This window comes from Balaenoptera acutorostrata, chromosome 5 (assembly GCF_949987535.1).
Source record: "Balaenoptera acutorostrata chromosome 5, mBalAcu1.1, whole genome shotgun sequence".
NCBI lineage: Eukaryota > Metazoa > Chordata > Mammalia > Artiodactyla > Balaenopteridae > Balaenoptera > Balaenoptera acutorostrata.
The window spans coordinates 99,678,399-99,695,380 of record NC_080068.1 but is presented as its reverse complement, the minus strand read 5'-3'; the positions used below and the strand labels follow the sequence as shown (position 1 = coordinate 99,695,380).

At 42.0% G+C, this 16,982-nt stretch overlaps 1 protein-coding gene across 9 annotated transcripts in view; it reads right to left on the bottom strand.

Annotated features, from left to right (window-relative positions):
• LDB2 (LIM domain binding 2) overlaps positions 1–16,982 on the bottom strand; it is a 386,421-nt gene that overhangs the window by 281,542 nt on the left and 87,897 nt on the right. The gene's annotated exons all lie outside the window — the stretch shown is intronic.

Below are 16,982 nucleotides of genomic sequence, written 5' to 3'. Positions count from 1 at the left end.
GCCCTGCCAATCTGGGCAGACAAATATGGAAACCTGGTATTCCTCCCAGTTATCATGTCCCTGTTCCCTTCCCTTTACTCCAGCCATCCCTGCAATTTAAAGTTCTCTTCTCGGTGACCTGCAGGCAGGATTTACGAAAACTCTTGTAAGAAGCTTTACTAGGAGGAAAGAAAGAATGTTATGATACACTCTATGACTGCACTTTAAAAGTATTTTCCACATACTGTGTTAGAAATAAACATGGTTTTGGGGGTTTACATCTCAGCTCTGCCCCATACTTGCTGTGTGACTTTGAATGAGTTACTTAACTTCTCTGAGCTATCACCTCATCTATGGAAAACCTACTTCATAGATTTTTACAAAAATGAAGTAAAATTAAATTATGTGATTACAATATGAGTATAATGGTCCATCATGGTCACTTTATAAATGTTGGGTGTCTCCTCACTTCCTCCTCCTTCTATGTGTATTAACCGATTTTGTCTTTCCAGGACAACTTGCTACTATAAGTGACACATGATAAATAACGGGCAAATGTTAAAAAAATAAAAAAGGCCCTCTCCACCCTGAAGTCCTAGGAGGGATGTTTTGTTCCTATTTTATGGATTTGCCGGGCTGGGCTGATTCCTACCCAGGACACCCGTTCCGTCCCATTTTGCTGCCTCTGAGGGGAGCTAACATTTATTTTCTCATATATTTGCGAGGGAGTAAAATAGTTTCCACAAGTGCAGGGCGAAAGCGCCAGTCTGAGGGGTCTTGGTGGCAAGCCTTCCTCACCTCAAAGGGAAGGAGTTGGGTCCCGAAGGAACAGCGCCCCCCTTGGCCGAGGTACGTTGTAACAGGATTATGTAAGTAGAGGGTTGAGGGGGGCTATTTTCTTTGTACAGTTCAAGCATTTGATATTCCAGATCAGGAAACTTCATTTCTAAATGTGCTCAATAGAATCTCTAGGTTTCCTTCAGCTGACAAAAGGAAAGCGGTGAAAACTGGCATGCACTTTGCCTTTAATTCGAGCTTTTGTTCCCCTTTTCCTGGTCCTTTCGGTTTAGGCGATTACACACGCTGCTCCGGCTCCGCCTCCCCGGAGCGAAAACAGTATCAAAGCGCCCTCTAACCCGGGCAGGATGAGCCTGGTGACTTCGGAGCCTCAACTGAATCTTCTGGCTTCTGCAGGTTTACATCCAATCCTCAGTGTTCCTTCAGGTGGTGGTTTGCGCTTAATTGTACTTAAAGGTTCAGTCAGTAGAATTCCATTTGAAGCCCAAGCCATCAAGCCATCAGCTTGTCATTTCAAGCTTCTTACTTCTAATCACTTGGGTCTTTACCTAAGATTTGTTTTTACTCAAGTTAAAGGGATTTTTGTCTTGTAAGCAGTCATTCGTTCATACAAACAGCAGAGTGTCCGTTCGTGGAAATAAAAGACATCTGAGTACATCTCAATCCTTCATGTAAATAATTCACAAATGATTCTGAAGGATTTTTAATGGTTCCTCTTTGTGACCTCTCTTTGCATTCTGTATCGCTCTGCTGGGGCAGACAGGTTACAGGACATGTTTCTGGAGCAAAGCTGTGCATAGCATCAGTCTGAACCATTGCGTGTTGAGAACCACCATGTAGACTGGGGATTCAGAGGGGCTGGAGCTCAATGCAGCAGGCAGATCATGCTTCCACTTTACAGATGTGAAAGCTCGCTGAGGCCTTTGAAAGCTCCATAGGATCATTAGAGCAATTAAAGCACTTGTCTGGGACCTGAGGCTCCTTTCCTCACTCTCTCAATAAAATCTTAGATGGCAACAGCCAAACACCATAGCTGCCTCTTTCGGTAAATATGACAACATCCAAAATCCACTGGCAAACTTCCAGGAGAAGAGCCTTAGCAAAAGGGAGAAGCAGTCTTCTTTCTTGCCAGAAAAGGGCCCTTTTAGAACTACCCACTAAAAACCATGAAGCCCACAGCAAGCAGCACAAATATGTGGCCTCCAGTGGGTTCGGAGGGGCAGAGCTGATGCCTTGGGCAGAGCTGGCATGGTGTGGCTTTAAACCCCTTGAAATGCCAGGCTGGAGTCTGTACATGCTGAAGGTACCCTGGTTGGCAGAAAGAGGGGGTCAGGAAGTGCCCTGGTTAAAGGAAAATGTGAAAAGAAACTGCTAATTTCAGGATGACCATCTCAAGATGGCTGCCACTCTTCCTAATCTTCAGTCTGCCCAACGGACTTTCTATTTTATGGAAAATGCACGTCTCATCTTCTCATAACCTCTTTAATGCCCTTCCATGTGCCCCACCCTCCTTGCTTTCAAGATATTGGCTAAGGGCTCAGGGTTCTGAAGCAGACCTTCTGGGCTGGAGCCTTAGATTTCCTACTGGGCTGTGTGACCCTGGGTCTGTTACTTAACTTCTCTGTGCCTCAGTTGCTTCATTGATCAAATGTAAATAACAGAAGTACCTAGTTGGATTGACAACATCAATAATGAGTCAATACATGCAAAGACCTTAAAGCACAAAGTAAATGTTCAATCGTGTTAGCTATTATTAGGTTGACCCTTATGAATATTCAACCATTTTTGACTTAGAGAAACTACAATTTCATATGGTTCAACCTATTATCAACCATTTAACTTAACTATTAAGGTTCGTAGCCTTACTGAAACCTCATCTTTTCTTCTCTTGGTTTAACTCAAACATCACCAGCTCCTAGAAGCCTTCCATGATGCCTCATACATTCATCTGTTCACTCTCTTATCTGCAGAATATTGAACACCCTGGACTAGTGCCAGGCACTGAGAATAAACAGTGAGCAAGGCTGATATGGTCCTTCCCTCAAAGAGCTTAATCCAAACAGAAGGCAGCCCACCAAGTACAATCAATGGAGTAAGTGCCTCTTTAGGCAAGTAAAGGGTGCTATGGAAAGACATGCTTGAAAACAGGCTCTTGATGCAGAGCACAGGTTGAGGGCAGAGAAATATTGAACAAGTAATCTTTTACTCAAGACCTGAAGAATGAGTTGGGATTGGTTGGATGAAAGAAAGATTGTTCCAGAAACATCTAGACCTTTCTGTGAAGGTCTAGAAGTAAGAGAGAGCCTTGGGAAGAGGGATGTTGGGTGTGGTTGCAGAGAGAAAGAGAACCTGTGGTGAGAGAATAGTTAGAGACCACAATTAGCGGAGACCCAGTCATCAAAGGCCTTGTAAGCCACCTACAGAAGTCCCTAAGAATAAGGACCTAGGAGTCTATCCCACTACCCTAAGTTCCAAGACCAGCACCATGCCTAGTACAGAATAGATAATCAATAATCATTAACTATTACTATCATCGTGGCTATTGTTATTAATACTTGTTGTTGAAACCCAGATACACAAATGCCGTTGCTATAGTACCATGCAGTAAGTCACTTCTATGGAATACGAACATTCTGAGAAATATTAAGCAATGTTTTGAGCATTTGGGGGAAGCCCTGTATTCAAAGAAGCTTGGGAAACATTTGCTTAGAGACAGTAAATGGGTCAGTATACATACATATAGTTTCAAACTCCCTCCACTGAGAGGGCCCAAAAGCAATAACACCCCAGTAGCAATGAGCCCACCCAGCACCCAATTCTCCAATAAAAGGAAGAAAGGCTTCTTGAAAAAATGGTGAATTCTAGAGCTGGGGCAGTGAATATATAAGATGAGCCTGAAGTACCTAGTAGTGTCAGAAAGTAAGGAAGTGCTCAAACACACACACACACACACACACACACACACACACACACACTGCTGATCGGGATATGGGACGACACAGGAGCCAACTGAAAGAGCTTCCAATGGCCAACAGTGGAACAATTTGAATAGAGATACATAACATAGTATTGGATTATAACCCAAAGTATAAAACCAATATCCATGAATCCATATTGATATAAGTAAATGGTTGAATAAATAAATGGGGGAAAAGAGATGAATTTCATATGCGGAAGAATTACACATAATTTCTGTAGACACTCCCCTTGCAAAGAGGTAGAGTATAACTTCCCACCCGTTAAGCATGGGCTGTGCCCAGTGACTTCTTTCCAAAGAGTTTGGTATAGAAAGAAGGGAAAACAATAATAATTTAACAGTGGAGAAACATGACAAATGCTTTAGCCAGAGGATCAAGCTTACCTTTTCACTAATAAGGCAAATTGATGATATGTACCTTTGACATGAAGTGATGAGAATGGCACTCTACATCATGGTATTTGTCCTCAAAACCAACAGCCCCTGTCTAACCATGAGAAAAACAACAGATATAGCCAAATTGAGGGGTATTCTGCTGAATACCTGACCAGTACTCTTCGAAACGATCAAGATCCTCAAAAAACAAGAAAAGTCTGAGAAACTGTCCAAGCCAAGAGGAAACAAGGAGACATGATGACTCAATGGTATGTGGTATCTTGGGTGGAAGCCTGGGAACATTGCATAAAAGCTGAAGAAATCTGAACAAAGTATGCATTTTTTTTGCTCATAATGATGCATTAACACTGATTCATTAGTTGTGACAAATGTATCACACTAACATCGGATCTTAACAACTGGGGAAATGGGTACAGGACATGTGGGAATTCTCGGGACTATCTGTGCAACTTTTATGTGTATCCAAAAGTATTCCAAAATTTTTCAAGTCTATTTTAAAAATTTAAATGGTGTTTTTACTATCTGACTTTTCAGATGCTTTAATATATTGAGATACATTATGAATCTTCCCAAATGAGTATGACTAGGGAAATGAATAGCTGTTACACTCTCTTGGGTCCTAGTGTTCTCTAGAATAGTTAGGAATAATAACAACAACAGTAATGATAATAATAACTGATGGGCTTCCCTGGTGGCGCAGTGGTTGAGAATCTGCCTGCTAATGCAGGGGACACGGGTTCGAGCCCTGGTCTGGGAAGATCCCACATGCCACGGAGCAGCTGGGCCCGTGAGCCACAATTGCTGAGCCTGCGCGTCTGGAGCCTGTGCCCCGCAACGGGAGGGGCCGCGATAGAGAAAGGCCCGCGCACCGCGATGAAGAGTGGCCCCCGCTTGCCGCAACTGGAGAAAGCCCTCGCACGAACCGAAGACCCAATACAGACAAAAATAATAAATAAATAAATAAATAAATAAAAAAGAAAATCCTTTAAAAAAAAATAATAATAATAATAACTGACATTTTTAGAGAGGCTCTGAGCATCACGGTTAATACTGTAGTCCCATGTGCTAGGCGGCCTGTTCACATATTAGCATCAGCACTTAAAACCGTCCAATCTTAAGCGAATTGATTTAATTGTGCCTTGGTTTCCTTAGTTGCAAAAGAGGATTAATTATGCTACCCCTCTCACAGGGTTATTATGAGAATTCAATGTGTGTATATAGATGACTCCATGGTCATCAGTATATAGTAAACTGCTCAACGTAATACCCTCATTGTGACTTCTTGAGGGCTTTCCATCTGTCGTTTCTCTACATAGCAAATATTATCACATGCGGTAGTAACCAGCTACCTTTTTATAGAGGTAAGATCTGTGCCCCAGATCCCACAGTTAGAGAACTATAGAGTCAGGCCCATCTGGCAGGAAGCCCAAGCCTGAAAGACAAGACTTAGGATCTTGGAAAGAAGCAATTCCTAGGACCCTGAGTAAATGAGATTCCAGGAGCAGGAGAAAGTTCCAAGGGAAAAGAAAGAGAATCTAAAAACATGAGGACACAGCATCAGAACGAACCTTGGTCTACTCTGCAATTTTACAGACACCTTCCTGGTTACTAATTGCCAGGAAATCTTGGTAGACAGACCACTTCTGATAAAGCCATAAATACCCCAATCTCTCTCTCCCCACATCTCCTAAGGACCAGTGGCCGGTTGACCTTTCTCTGTCTAGCGTTCTCCGTAAGGACAGAATTTGCTCCTGAATGTCCAGTTTCCCCCTAAAACACATCAGAATTCCTGCATAAGAATTTTCTTCCTCTGCCTCTGCCCTAGGAAGCTGGACTCTGTAATTTGCAGTTATTTCAAATCCAGTGACAGAGATTCTGCCGCTTACTCGTACTAAGATTAGAGTTTTCATCTGTCGGCCAACTGTACAATTAGGAAAAAAAAAAAAGGAAAATGAATAGCTATCCAATGTGAATGATTAAATCCTATAAAAGTCTGGAAGAACCAGAAATGGGTCCCTCCCAACTCACAGTGTTCTGTGAACTGCCAAACACTTGACACGGCACCTGAAGCACCTGCTGGCGTCAAGCAGACGCACGGTAACCTAAGGCCCTAGGCTGAGCTAATTAGGGATGGAGATCTTCTCTAAGGCCAGCAGAGAACCACCCTGGTGACGGAATTTGCATGGCCAGTGTCCTCTCCTATGACAAGCAAATACCTTTCAGACCCCAATGAATGGGAGGAAGAGAATAGAAGGAAAACAATCTCTCCACTGGCTGCTTCCCCTCTCTTTCCTTCTGGAACATAGGTTTCTGCCAATCTGTAGCCTATACCCCCGTTTTGTATTGAATGAGATCTCTCTCCTTAGGATTCATTACTAAACAAAACAAAATTTAAAACTTCGGATATGGAGTCTCGAGCTTTCCAAGTCTTTTTTTTTAATTTATTTAAAAAAAATTTTTATTGGAGTAGAGTTGATTTACAATGTTGTGTTAGTTTCAGGTGTACAGCAAAGTGAATCATTTATACATATACATATATCCACTCTTTTTTTAGAGTCTATTCCCATATAGGTCATTACAGAGTATTGAGTAGAGTTCCCTGTGCTATACAGTAGGTCCTTACTAGTTATCTATTTTATATATAGTAGTGTGTATAAGGCAATCTCAATCTCCCAATTTATCCCTCCCCTCACTTTTCCCCCCTGGTAACCATAAGATTTTTTTCTACATCTGTAACTCTATTCCTGTTTTGTAAATAAGTTCATTTATACCATTTTTTTAAGATTCCACATATAAGCGAAATCATACGATATTTGAATTGACCACCTTCTCCTGTGGACTCTGAATACTACAGTCTACATCCCTTGCTTAACCCTTTGCGTATTGGTAGGGTTGTCAGATAAAACATGGGATACTTAGCTAAACTGGAATTTCAGACAAATTAAGAATACTTTTTTAGTCCAAGTATGTCCCATGCAACATTTGAGATATGCATACACTAAAAAAGTATTTGATGTTTATCTGAAATTCAATTTTAACTGGCATCCTGTGTTTTTATTTGTGAAATCTGGCAACCCTACATAGAGTATAAATTATAGTTTCAGTGGCTTGCTTTGTTTAAATAGTATCACACACAGAGGCCTAGTATATGAATAAATTAAAATGGAAAGACTGAGGTCCACAAGGAGAAGTGGCTGGACTTTCAGGGTTCAAATTAGAAATGGCAAAGCTCAGAAATGAATGCAGGCTTCTAGAACCTGTCAGGAAAAATTATGAAAAACTTTGAAATGGACCAAAAAGATGCAGAAGTTTCCTGTCCATCTGGGTTATCTCCACTTTTGAGTTATTCTCCAGCTCTGTAAGTAACGGAAAACGGATAACAATGTAAATTATTTTATCCATAGATGTGTGTTAGTTGCATGAGGTTGATTATTACACTATGGACAGACCCATTTCTGCATCCATTTATAAACTTATTTTAGCTTTCCTTTAGGGCACATAAACATGTGATTCTTTGAATTCTCCTTTGAACTGGTGGTAACATCTTACCAGTTCCCTCATTAACTAATGAGTTAAATTAATTTTTGATGTTAATATTTGACATACAAGTTTTATATTTATAAGATTCATTATTTTACCTTTTATACAAAATTACTCTTTGGCAGTTTGTCATTCTTCTCTGGACCATGAGTCTGGAAGGAAGTCTAAATGGAGGCTGGGCCTAAGTAATTGTAGGACTGCTAGAGAGTCGTGAAATGAAATAGACTGGCTGGAGAGGCACAGAAGAGGACGCATTTCTAAACGTAAATCTGATGGTGTCATTCCCCATGGAAAACCTTCTCCTGACTTCCGAGACGTGGCCCTGAGGGTGAAGTCAAAATTCCCTGGGGGCAGTTCTCTTTGTCACCCTTACCGCCCTGCCTTTGTGAGTTGAAGGACTCTCTCCCTGCCCCAGCCCCACCCCCATTAGGGGGCTCCCTCCAGCTTCCCCGACCTCTCTCAACCTGGTTTAGATGGATGCCCATCCTGTGGGCTCCCATGAGCCCCTTGGGCTTCACAACCATTGCACTTCTCTCACTGCATTGCAATTACTGCTTAATTGTCTATAGCCTTCATTCCATTGCACTTCGTGAGGGCAGGGACCAAAACCTGCTTTGGTTTGTTTACTTGTGCATTCCCAACTCCAAGCAGAGGGGTTTGGCTCACAGAGAGACTCAAAAAAATGTTGAATGAATAATGACAGTAGAAGAATAATAGGATCACTTACACACATAGGAGAGGGAAGCTAAGGGAATGAGAAATACAGGATGAAGGCAAGCAGACCATCCTAGCTATATTTTCCTAGAAAAACACTTTAGGGGACAAGTCATTAAGCCACCTTCCTCCCCCAGGTACTACTTCACTCTTACCCGGTCTAACTGCACAGCACTAATTATTATATTATTCAACATCCCAGCACAGTAATTTTTATTACTCTTCCTATGAAATTGAATTATAAAATTGGACACCTAAAATCTCAGTGTTTTATATTCTTTCTCAAAAAAAGAAGTTCCCTATTTGAAAGAAAGAAAGAAAAAATATATTTTTGAACCTCAACTGTCCACAATCTGGAAAAAAAGCCAATCCATTTAGACAAGGTGCTTCCAGGAAAAGTGCAAACTCCCAAATCCTTTCAAATGTGTTGTCCCATCTCTGCCTTCAATTACCGATGAAAAGCTCCCATAGAATTTCAGGATCCTGTAACTTCTCATAATTCCCCAGGACAACCTGAGTTCTAGTCCTCAAGCGTGCCCACTCTGGTGGCTATGGTTTCCATTTGTAAAAATCCTTCCCTTGATGGCCTTGCACAGGTGAATTAGCTAAATGGTGTTTACTACCGAGATCTGAGTCTCAGTGAGCGTTAAGGGTAATGCTTCCCTACCACCTGCCGGCTCCCACTGCAAACCACACTGTTTCCACTGCGGGGACAAGCTGATTCCTTCTTGTGGAGAAAGTGAGCTGAGACCAGGTGCTACAGGCTCCACCACACCTATATTTCTCTTCTGACAAGTCCTAGCTGGCCTCAGGGGACAGCAGCCACTACTGAATGCCTAGTGGTCAGTGGTCATTCAACAGCTATTATTTCCTGTCCCTCCTATCAATGAACAAAACCTGCTGCCAAAAGAAATCCGCCCCTCCCACCACAAATAGGCAAAGGCCAGGCTGGAGTTAGGATGTGGGTCTGACCCTTCTGGAGGGAGAACTCGTGGTGGTGCCCCGCTGTGGGTAGCTCTAGGCAGGAGGGGGGGTGCTGGGGATAGAGCTGGGTGTGCGCCCCGTGGACTTATCTTGCTGGAGAGCTGCATCCCCCTGTGACTCTAATGTCCACCTTTCAGAACACAAGTTAGCTCTGTTTGAAGAGACACAGTCAAGTATAAAAAACATTCTAGAAAAGAACAAGAACTAAAAGATACTGAGTGTTTGCCACGTGCCAAGCACTGTGCTAAGTGCTTTCTATGCATTCTCTTAACCTGATCCTCGCCAGGCTTATGTGACAGTAACCATTTCCATGCTCATTTGAGACATGAAGAAAAGGACGTAAAGAGGTTTTGAAACCTCCCCAAGGTTTTTTTTTTTTTTTTAACATCTTTATTGGAGTATAATTGCTTTACAGTGGTGTGTTAGTTTCTGCTTTATAACAAAGTGAATCAGTTATACATATACATATGTTCCCATATCTCCTCCCCCTTCCATGTCCCTCCCTCCCACCCTCCTTATCCCACCCCTCTAGGTGGTCACAAAGCACCAAGCTGATCTCCCTGTGCTATGCGGCTGCTTCCCACTAGCTATCTATTTTATGTTTGGTAGTGTATATATGTCCATGCCACTCTCTCACTTTGTCACAGCTTACCCTTCCCCCTCCCCACATCCTCAAGTCCATTCTCTAGTAGGTCTGTGTCTTTATTCCCATCTTGCCCCTAGGTTCTTCATGACCTTTTTTTCACCCCCCCCCCAAGGTTTTATAACAAGATGGTGACAGCAATACTATCAAATCAAGCCAAATGACTGGACCCAAACTCGTAACAATTAGGATGTAGTATTTGTTTGGAAATTTGGTGCTAGGGTTTTTATTGCTGCCATCTCATTTATCTCCCAGTGATACTCTGAAGTATTTGATTCCCTCACAAGGCATAAGGAATGTAAGGAACTTGTCCCAGGCCACATGGCTAGAAAATGATGGGGCAGCTGTGAAGAGAGATTTGCGCTTGGCCAGCTGCCAATGGAACTGCAGTGGGCATGGCTGGGGAGGGTGGGATGGGGAACTCCGGAATTCGTGCAAGAGGCTCTAAGTGCTGGTGTGAGCTCCTGACCACCAGGAGCATTCATCTCAGGCCAAGCTTTTAAGGGAAAAACCCTTTGAACTGAAGGAATCTGAAATAGGACCGATCATTGTATGCTTTGCTGAGATTGGAGCTGAGTCATAGGACGTTCAGGGGACAGTCTTTGGGCCCAGAGGTCCCTCTGCCACTGGCCTTGAAAAAAAATACATTTTGCATCTCACTGCTTAAAGGAAAGACTGTATAAGGCTGGCATCCTAGAGAGATGATTTCAAGCAGTTACATCTCAGGGAATTCTCAGGCAATCCAGTAGTTAGGACTCTGCACTTCCACTGCCAGGGGCCCAGGTTCCATCCCTGGCTGGAGAACTAAGATCCTGCAAGCCGTGCAATAGCGCAGCCAAAAAAAAAAAATCAGCTTTGAAGCAGTTATATCTCACTCTAAGGACCCTACCTGTTGGACTACACCAGGAATAACAGGAGTTACTGCGCCCTGAGGAATATCACTTAGTTTTGATTCAAAAATCACTGACCCCAGTTTGTTAGTCACTGTTACTCATAACTCATCTCCAATCCCCTTTTCAGTTTAAAAGTCCCCAAGCCTATATCAAGTCATTGACTCAAATGACTGAATTCATCAGTTTCTTGGGAATCAGAAAAATATCACTGCTCTTGAAAACTTAGAAGAATGCTGACTTCCCAAGAAAGGATTTTTTGGGGAGTCAGAGCACATGTAAATTTATACCATTTAAGAAAAGTGGTTCAGAGTTCAAGTTATAAAGGAGGGCTTGACCTCAGGGCAAAGTTCCTTTTTATTTTAAACTTAAATCAAAACAGCACACACTTCATTAGGCATGTAAACCTATCAAATATGGGCTGTGAAGCTCTCACATATAACCAATACTTTTTCAACCACAGAATCATGAAAAATAGGGCAAAAATGGAAGAAGAATTGGACTGCAGTAAGAAAATCTGGGTTACGACTCTATGCTTATGTCTTGTTGTTGCTTAACTTAGCTGTATCGTGAGTTCCTCATCTGTAAGACGGAAATAATCCTGCTTATTTTAGGTTTGTTCATGTACTAAATGAGATGAAGAGAGCAGTTAATTTAGCGCAGTGCTGGGCACAGGGCAGTTGCTTAAGTAACACTTAGTTGTTAAGTAACAACGCTTGTTATTATTTTAATTTTTCTTATTAAGTATTATGGGTCTGAAATAGTTCCGTATCAGTCAGGTGTTGGGAATAAAGAATTGACAATCTTCTACCTTTAAGAACTGTTGAGGTTACTGCAGGAAGCAAACAGATTCCTGAAGACTGAATTGATTTCATCACTTGATTGAGTACACTTAGAATATAATTATAAATTGCCTTTTGGAGAAAGTTGGCAATTTTTTTTATCAATCTATGTAAATGTGTAAATTGAGAGAGAAGATACATATTTTTACACAATCAGATTTGACGTATTTTATATAATGTATACCAAACCTACATAAATACATACACATAGATATGTATGTGTATACATACATACACACACACACACACACACACACACACACACACACAGAAAGAGAGGGTGAAACAAAGGAAAAGAGACAGAGATAAAGAGACATTTGGAAAGGCCCCGCCCAGAGGTGAACAGGGTGAAAAATAACAAGTACAAAAGAATGAAGTCCCCTGAATTGCCCTCCGCACCTCACTGTTGACACAGATTTATTGAGGTTGCTTATGAATACACATATGCTACTTTACTGTTTCATTTATGCAATAAAAGCAGTGATTGGTCTTCAAGGAAGTGTGTTCCTAACAAGAAAGGATGATTCTAAAGCAGGAAGAGAAAGCTCAAATGACTACACTTGTCTTGCAGGTAATGTACAGGCACAAGGCAAGGACAGCAGAGGGAGGCAATAGGAATCACTGAAGACTGTGGCAAACTGGAGGTTCCCATGGAAGGAGGGCGGCCTCTATCAGCTCCAGGCAATTGTTGCCATGTGGAAGGAGAGCCAGGTCTTTGCTGAGTCTTTTTGTTTGTTTTATTTTGTTTGGTTTGTATGTTTACTTTTTTTTTGTTCTTTTTACTCTTTGTTTAGAAGCTATAAAACTAGATGTATTAGTCAGTTTGGGCTACCATAACAAAATACTGTAGGTGAGGAGGCTTAATAGAAATTTATTTTCTCATAGTTCTGGAGGCTGGAAGTCCAAGATCAGGGTATGAGCTTGGTCCAGTTCTGGCAAGGGCTCTTTTCCTGGCTTGTAGATGGCTGCCTGCTCACTGCATCCTCACATGGTGGAGAGAGAGGAGGGAAGATCTCTGGTGACCCTTCTAGAAGAACACTAATCCCATCATGAGCATCCCACCTTCTTGACCTCATCTAAATCTAATTACCACCCCAAGACCCCATCTCTGAATACCATCACATTGGGGTTAAGACTTCAACATATCAAATGTAGGGGGAAAATACAAACATTTAGTTCATAACACTGTATTTGAATATTTTAAAATAATGTGTAGGCCAACAAAGTTCACTCTACATCAGTGAATGTTTATCTGGATCAAAGCCATTGGTTTGTGACCAGATAAATTCTACCCACCATGCTTCTCCATGTTTTATCACTTTAAAATCCCAACACACACACAAACACACTCTCACACACTCATACACACACTTACTTTAGAAATTTTGTCTAATGCATATGAAGGGGGTCACCTTCTCCTGGAGAGGGAAGGATGGAAAATAATGCAGAGCCTCAGGAAAAGCTAGCTTCCTTGATTGGATTGGAGAGAAAATCCAGGGTATGGCAAGAGATGAGATGAGGGACGGGTATGAGGGCTGGGAGTCCATGATCGCTTTGATTCAAGCTGATTCAAGAGGCAACTGGGAACCATTGCCTAGTTCTCAGGAGGGAAAATGCTATGAGAGCAATTACGGCAATGGACAATGATTCCTCCGACTATATGTAGAATCAACTAGAACAGGCAAAGTCTGCGGAGAGAAAAGCCAGGCGGAGCCTTATGCCAGACAGCATTCTTAGGACTGTACAATGGGGAGAAATTATTCTGTGGCTTCGTTTGCATGCGCTGATTTCCGGTGCAGGAACTGTCCTCCCTCAGCTCTGACTCCCTCCCTTCTCTGCCTGACAACCTCCTTCACATCAACCACAATGCCATCACTAAGTGTCACAGCGTCCGGGAAGCTTTCAAGATGGTCATCATCATTGTTACCATCACCTTTCCCAAACACTTACTATAGGATCGGTTTTCTATAGCTCTCTCCATAATCCTCATGTAACCCCCCGAGGGAGATGGCATTATCATCTTGATTTGTCAGGATAAGAAACTGAGTCATAGTGAAGAAAAAGAACTTTCCTAATATCTTCCAAGTACAAATCGACCCACCCATGACTTGAACACAGAGCTGTCTGATTTTAGTCCCTGAGCATCAAGTTAATCCCTGCTGCCTTGACCCCCTATTTCTTTAGCCCAAATTAGTCCCTCCCACCTCTGGTTCAAGGAGAACAATGCCCCTACCTCCATGGTATCACTTACTGCATATAATAACCATCTGATTCCACATCTCTGTCTCCCCTTGAGACTGTGATCTCCTTAAGGACAAAGACCAGAGCTTCTCCATCTTTATGTCTTCCATAGCTCACAGCAGGCACTAGTACATGGCAGATGAAGGTATAAATAAATGGCCATCAGGCTGGTCTAGTTCTGCGCAGCAAGAGGGACCACAGGATACAGGTCATCTGTGAAGCTCCCCCTGCCTTTAAGGGAGGGGACTGTGGCAGAGGAACTACTTTATGGGTGATTTTGCTTCCAATTATACAAAAACTCTTTCTGCAGGAGTTCATCAGGACTCAGGAGAGAAGATTGATAAGTCTTGAATCTGAACTCTGGATCCTCAAGGACATGGGACACCTTCAAGAATCTTGCACAAATTTTGAAACTTATGGCTGTTTGGTGTCGAGAGGAGGCATTACATGGAGGTTCGGCGTTACATGGGGGTTCTGAACATGGGTTTGGCAGACAAACTGCCTGGATTGTACTCCCAGCCCCTTCCCCTACCAGTTGAGTCACTAAGGATAAGCTACTTCACCTCTCCTGGTCCCCAGTTTCTTATCTATAAAAGAGTGCTAATAACAGAACTTATACCATAGCACTGCTCTGAAGAGTAAATGAGTTAATTTATGAAAAGCACTTAACAAAATGCTCCATGCATGTTAGCTATCATTAGTATATTTCTATTTCAAATCTCCTTGGTAGAAAGAGCCAAAGACTGGGAGTTAAGAAAACTGGTTTTTGGCCTGAATCTGTCCCATCCTGGGACTATATTGACAAGTCCCTCTTTCATGTGGGTGTGGTCCTATTTTAAGTTTTCACCCCTGAAATATGAGCCTAACATATGTGTGTCATTTCATCATCCCCTCTGTAGAACAGGAGTAAATTCCTGCCTGTGTACTTCATAGGGTTAAAATGTATTGTGACCACACCTTGAAAAAATGTGAACAGTTATGGTCTTATTATTATATTCACAAGTAAAATATTTCAAGAGCCATATGGCCTTAATTAATCATTGATAATACCCAAAGTCATCCTTCTAACCAGGAATAATGCTGGATGCTAAAAATAGTCTACATACAAAGATGAAGTACAGCAAAAAATCTCTCAGTATGTCAGAAACAGAACAGAAACATCCTTCTGAAAGAATGGGAAGCATGCTTTCACTCCTTCTTTCCTTGCTTTACCCGTGCCCTTTCTTCTTGCTTTCTTACTATTCCTGCCTTGCCTAGCATAAATTTCCCTAAGGAATAGTAGCTATTGGTGAATGAGGAAAGAGTATTGGCTGCTTACAGCTAATGAGCTATTTCATTTGCTACACTGTAGAAAACCCACCAGATCTTTCATTCTGATTCTCATGGCCACCTGAGCTATAGGGAAACAGAATATCCCCACCTCACCCACTGCTGTACTCTTTAAATATCGTATTTAGAGAAACTAAGATGGCTAAAAAAACAAGACACAAATATCAGCTTTCTCTTCCCCCACATCCAGTCTTGTTTTACCCGTGTCTTTCCAAATATTCACTTATCTGTCACCCCAGCACACAAGAAATTGCCAAAGACTTCAATACACAGCAAAAAACTGAAGACTACTTAGAAAGTGTATGCCTCACCAATGGGGAATTTTCCTCCAGAATCTAAATATTTAAGTTAACCTACATAAAGGGAAGGTAGGCTTTCTCCCAAGCATTTTTTCTTCTCCCAATTCCATATGTCAAAGTTTTATGCTTAAAAACAGTATGAGAGAACAGATAACTTAAAACACTGAATGCAGTTGGTATTGTCATTTAAAAAGAAAAATGAAGAGGAAGAAAGGAGGTCGAGGAGGAGGAGGAGGAGGAGGAAGAGATATAAAAGGAAGGAAGGGAGAAAAGAAAAGAAAAAACCCTCAAAATCCTCAAGTTAGTGGCCATCTCTTGCTTTAGATACGCCCCTCTGGAAAACTGCTGGGTTTTTCATTACAGCAAAATGCCAGTAGAGACTTCTCTTTGTCTTTGGATCTCAAAGGTGACTCTGGATAGAACTCCCCAAGAGAGTGAAATATATCATTTTATTAGTTTCAGCAAGACACAGACATGGCTCTTCAGCAAAGATTTTTATAAGAGGCAGAGAGAAGGCAGATAGCAAGAAAGCCCTGAGACAAATAGAGCTGGGGGCAGATTTTATGAATGACCAGGGGACCTGGGAGCCTGAAAGTTCAGTGCAGTTGCCTCTTTTGAGATTATATTCCAGAGACAGAGAGAGAGTGAGAGAGGAGAGAGAACATGAGATGATTATGAACACTTTAACTTTCAGTGTCTTTTAACTGCTGCTAACAGAACTTTCAAAGAAGAGACTTAAGATTCCGTTTTGATGTAGCAGTTTTTATGCCAAGAGCAGAGGTCCATGGAAGGCCAGAGAAATAAAGGTTATCAGCATTTAGGGGGTTTGACCATGGAGATTAGTGAGGAGGAAAAGAACATTTGCATAAATTCTGCTAGTTTAGGGCAGACAGACTGTCTCCCCCAATTGCTAGCAAACTTTGTGAAGTATCTGAACGGTGTATTTCCATGTCTGTAGCCCAGGTACTTTATGCCACAGATGTAGCCAGTCCTAGTCTACATTTCTGGCCAGCTCTCCCTGGAAAATCTGTGCTCTTTTTGCAGAATGGGATTATCCCTGGGAGGTGACTGTCCATCTAGGGCTAAACAGACAAATCCCTTTTTGCATCATGTGGCCCCCTTTTTAAGTTCCTACCTATGGAACATAAGCCCACGAAATGTGTCATTTCCAGGTCAGGATTTTTTTTTTAAGTGGGGGGGTTTCTCTTTCTTCTGTTGCCACTTCCTCAGGCTGAAATCATTCAGATACTAGAGGATAACAGAGCCACATATGGAAGGAGCTAGGGTCCCTGAATCATGATGTGGAGGAAAGTCATTCCCTGTCCAGAAACAGCTACAAGAACCGCATGT